General features: G+C 38.8%; 1 pseudogene; it reads left to right on the top strand.

Moving 5' to 3' along the window:
• The first annotated feature begins 2,782 nt into the window (after window positions 1–2,782).
• Window positions 2,783–3,691, top strand: LOC149263036 (uncharacterized; annotated as a pseudogene).
• The last annotated feature ends 1,881 nt before the right edge of the window (window positions 3,692–5,572 follow it).

Below are 5,572 nucleotides of genomic sequence, written 5' to 3'. Positions count from 1 at the left end.
TAATGGTAGCAAGTCGCTCTTGAACATGACACTTTGTCCTCCGTATCACATCGGGTTGGGTTGTTTCATTCACCGGTCTCATCACCATGGTCCTCGCCAAACCATCCACATTTGGGGTAATGCTACCGATCCATCACATCAGTGTCGTTATATGTTCAAGAGATGTGTTCAGAAAGAGTCAACCGTGTCCCATCCACTGCCATACATTATCCTTCATCCACCCATGATCGCCACCCTGAATCATATTTCACAGATTGTTTTCACCTCCACTAAAATCATTAGCTCCGTTCCGAGTCACTGATGTGGGATTCATTAAGGCCCTCCTTTGACGGATCGCTTCTTGTCGACTTCAACTCATTATCCAAGAAGTTGATCTAGGAACACCCCCCCCAGTACTTTGAAGCTTGCATGCCTCAATGGCAATTTTCTCACTTATGGCGACAGGTATACATCAATGACCTTCGACCAGAAGATTTTGCGTGGTGTTCGACGCCAAGTCCTTTATTCACACCACGTGAATTGTACTGCAATACCTTGAGGGTCATTATCATTATCGGTGATTCCTCTCGCGCTTGTTAACGGTTTACATTATTGACCGGTAATCAAGCGATGTCTTTCCATGTTCGACTTCAGCGCAATTCTCACATGGATCGACTTGTACTTAGAGTGAAGATCGAACGAGTTTGAAGACCCTGGATCTAGTTTCATCCATCCAGGCTGCGATATATATATTCAGGATATAAAGACATTTGTTATGTACATCATTGCAGCAGATGATCATCCTACTCAAAGGATGATAATTTCAGCAGAGAATTATCAGTCTACCACCAGACGATCGTCTGTTCTATGTACCAAAATGAATTTATAAAGCTGAGCATGGGAATGCCCGCCTCAGCTAGATCATGAAAGCAGAATGAAAAATAATGTATTGTATTGTATTTTATTACAGGGCACCTCTCAGCGATTGAATGAACTTTGGATCCTCCTGATAAAGCATTTCACCCGATAAACGACCTCATACTTTAGGGGGCAACTGTTATAGACATTTTTGTGCCTAACAGCATGAAGCATGAAATGTCAATAACCTAAGGGATCCAAAGTCCCTAAACATGTTGTTCCTGCCCCTAGAGGAACAAGGTCAGCAAACCATAGCACTGAAAATCAGTTCTCCACCTGAAAACACTAAAAAACAAGCTATTTCTGGATCATGTCAGCTGCTCCACTGAGCATCTGCGCTGAATGTCAACTGCTCCACTCTGTACCTGCGCTAAATGTCAAAAGCAATGAAGGCTACCTGCGCTGGGTGAGATTGGCCAAGTGGCACAGTCATTCTGCAAGGTGTCAAATGCCCAGGAAGCTTCCAAAATGACACTTGGATCAGGGAATTCGCCTTGTGATGAGTAAGAGGATCTAGATCTCCAAGTGGAAGCAAGAATCTCCAAGTGGACTCAAGAACTGAAGTATAACTGAAGTGGGAGAGGACACTAGTCAGCTTCATGCCAGCCTCAAGCTGACTCATCCTTTCTCCAAATCTCCTATATATAGAGCTCTCTCATGAGGTCTAAGGAGGCTGGAATTTTGTGCAAGTAAGGAAGTGCTGTTGGTTTGAGTATAGAACTATTGGGTGATTGCTTTGAAGGAGGTGAAGAGGAGATTTCTTTCTGCTGGGAGGTGTTGCTGGATTGGGCCTATTATGGTTGTAACACTCTCAGAACTTTACTTCTTCTATTAATAAAGTATTTGAGGTTCTTATATATGCATGTATCTCTGTGGTGAATTGATGCTTGTATATTTGATTTATTCTAATCCTTGAATCAGTTATAGATGTATGCTTCTTGTAGTTTCCTTTCCTTGTGCTTTTACAGGATCTTTGTGTAGCTGGGCCGGTGAAAGAACAAGGAGCTAGGAGCAAGCAGCAAAGAGGGAAGATCGGATCAACCATTAGCGGAAGATAACGGTTAGTGGATCCCTTTTCTCTTCTCTCTCTCATCTCATAAAGAAGTAATCTTGAATAGCTTTGCATTCAGTTGTTGCTGAGGTACTATCACCCTTAGAGTGGGATAGGGTCATTCCGTATTGGATACTTTTCCCAACAACAATAATAAGTAATAGGGCTCAAGTTGATTGCAGGTGAAAACTCACATATAGACAAAATTTTGTACAGATAGTTGGCAGTTCAATTGACTTGATGCTGTAAGTACTATTTCAGAGTGTATGACTACATTGTCGGAAAGAGTTCTTTAGATATATGTATAATGAACACTAAGCTTTGTTCTAGAGTTCGTAAAAAAAATGATAGTTTCAAGCTGGTTGACCATTGACTTCACTGATTCAAATTGGACAAGATACTTCGCTAACATGAAGTGAACTATATGATAGCTTTTAGCCTAGGCATGGCTGCAATCTATGGGATAGAACAAACAATCCACTGTGGATTTGTCCTTGACAAAAGCTTAGGACAGAGAAGCTGTTAATGCTTCTTGTGAAGCCGCATGGCTTAAAACAATTGTTGGAAATCTCTCCTCTATTCTACAACAGTGAATGTGTACTCAACTTAAACAAGAATCTGTTTTTTTTTTTGTGGCAGAACAAATCATACCGAGTAGTATCAATGTTATATCTGAGAATTGTTGTGCAACGAAGAAACTGTTTTGACATACTATGTGACACAATTATTCTCACCAAAGCCTTGATAAGAGATAAATATGGAAAATTTAGAGACATGCTTGGTGTAAATATAAATAGAATGACCATTAAAGGGAGTTACTAGGGAGTTACTAGAATGTCGAGGGTTTTGATTGACGAAACTTCTGAAGGAGGGGGCCTAAATCTAGATATTGTTACATACAGTACGTTACTTGCAGGCTGTGTTAAAGCTTAACATGGGTATTCCAAAGCTTGCAAGTTGATAGAGGATTTCAAAGGGACGGGTTTGAAGTTTGATTCAGTCATGTATGGATCTCTTTTAGCTCTCTGTGCTTCACATAATCTTGATGAAGAAGCTGAGACTTATTTTCAGCAGATGAAGAACGAAGGTCTTCCTGCCAATGAATTTCACTATAGCTCACTCCTAAATGCATATGCAACAAAAGGAAAGCATGAAAAGGCTGAGAAATTAATAGATGATATGAAGTCTGCAGGCTTAGTTACAAACAAGGTGGTATTGAACTCGTTGCTAAAGGTATATGCCAGAAGTGGTCTTTTGAAAAAGCAAGGGAGTTGCTTGCTGAACTGGATGCTTCAGGCCAGGTTTTAGATGAGATGCCATACTGCTTGATGATGGATGGGCTTGCCAAGGCAGGCAAAATACATGATGCCCAAAAGATATTTGACGAAATGAAGGCGAAGGGTATAAGATCAGATGGCTATTCATATAGTACCATGATCTCTACTTATTCTAAGATTGGAAATATTGAAGAGGTAAAAAGGTTAGAAGAGGAGTTAGAGAATATAAAAGGAAAATATGACTTAGTGGTTATGAATACATTGTTGAATGCTTATTCTAGAGGACGTGATATGGAGTATGTCATGCGAACACTCAAGAAAATGGACAAGTTTAAAATTTGTCCGGACCGACAAACATTCAGTATTCTTATTTCATATTTCTGCAAGGAGAAACTATATGATCTTGCGCAACGTACTCTCGAAGACATGCAAGTTAGAGGGCATCGACTAACTGAGGAACTCTGATTATCTGAAGATATGCTTAACTTTGGAATGGTGATCTTTTAGAATCCATCAAAGATCAAATACATGAAGCACAGGGTAAATAGTTCAGGAAATAAAGGACCTGAATCTCGTAGGTGTTCACCTTTTATGTGCATATGCAGTTCTAGTTTGTTAGAATTAAAATGATAAAGGGAAAGGAATGGACAAAACTAGTGTCGAAACCGGCTCAGACAAACACAACCAGAGTAGCAATTATTACCAACAAAGCCACAAAATTAAAACCTATTTCTAAAACAGAGATCACAACTGATGATAAATACTACAATATGAATTTTCAATTACAAATAAACAAGGAAAGGTCAAGCCATTGTTCCCCTGCTGCAAACACTTTATTATGCAGATCAGTTAAAGACAGAGTCCACTATCATGGAGCTTCTTGTTGGTTTGAATTACATCTATGTACTCTGTTATTGGATTTTATAGCACAGCTTGTTTTAAATTACTGAAGACATTGGTTTTTAATATCCATCATCAACAACAGGACTGCATTCTCAAAGGCATAACTCGAAGCAATGTGTTATGTGAAGACATTGGTTTTTAATATCCACCATCAACAACAGGACTGCATTCTCAAAGGCATAACTCGAAGCAATGTGTTATGTAATCCTTGAGCTAGATGGTACCCGAGCCATTGAAAAACACGTTGACTGGAAAGCATGAGTAATAACTTCTTACTAGAACTAATATTGATGAAGAGTTCATTATTGCCTTCAGATTGTTAGTGCTAGCGGCTTATTCTTGTCAACTAACCTTAGCTAAAAATATAAAGGTTGGAATACATGACATTGCTAGAAATTTAAAAGATTGGAGTACCTGACTTTAATACTCCATGTAAACCAGAGGTTCTAAAGACACAGTTACATATTCAAGCTAGTGGGCTCGCTGATGGTGGAAATCAACCTGTTTCTTTGGACTATGTTGAAATGCAGAGGATGTAGAACATGAGAGGACACTAATCAAGCCAGGAATCATATCAAATTTAAACATTAGAATGTAACTAGGAAACAAAAGAAAAAGAATAGGCTGCCTTAAGTGTCTTTGCTCTTTGGCAGAGACACTTAAAGATCTCCTGTGTCTTTGCTGTCATGGAAGAGGCCCTTAAAGGTCCCTTACAAAATTATTTTAGGAATAATTTTAGAGAGGTTTATCGGCAAATTAAAGACGACTACTTACATCCAGAATATATTTCTCTACACCCAAGCGAGGGATCCTTCGTTACCAATGAATGCAAGAAAGTGGTAAGCAGAAATCATCTTCAAATTCAAGACAAACGGATTCATTATAAATATAAATTGAAAACCAAATCATATTGCAGAGAATTGTATTTTAATTTGAATTGCTATCGTATCAGTGCTTATAGATTTTTTTTGGGGAGTCAACTGTCTTTGTTTGTTTGCAGATGAAATGCTCAAGTGCACCTCCATAGATCAATTAAAAGCCCAAGAGTAAGAGATGACCTTTACAGTGAATAACTAAATTTCTGTTCATTTGCCAGTATTCCGTCTAATTATCATTGTTTTAGTGAATGCATCTATTCATGGACCAAATCCAAGTTAAGAATCTCGCATTCCATTTGTAGTGAGAAATATAATAGTGCGATGAAAATCAGATTGATCATTCTGAACTAAATAATAGCTGCTGACTAATACAGGGTTGAAGCAATAATTTTTCCATGGTTGCTCTTCAATCTGATTGAATTTCTGGATCCGAGCACATCTCCAAGGGCTCCAAACCAAAATCTTTCATGTGCTCAGAGATGTTGGTCGGCACTACGATTTGCATCGATGAATGACTCGATCCTGAGATGTACTGACACCGCGCCTTTGAAAATATGGTCAAACCA

Source organism: Pinus tabuliformis, chromosome 6, assembly GCF_031772625.1.
Source record: "Pinus tabuliformis cultivar Carrire ecotype Pingquan chromosome 6, CPIR1, whole genome shotgun sequence".
Classification (NCBI taxonomy): Eukaryota; Viridiplantae; Streptophyta; class Pinopsida; order Pinales; family Pinaceae; genus Pinus; species Pinus tabuliformis.
This window is presented reverse-complemented; position numbering and strand designations above follow the sequence as displayed.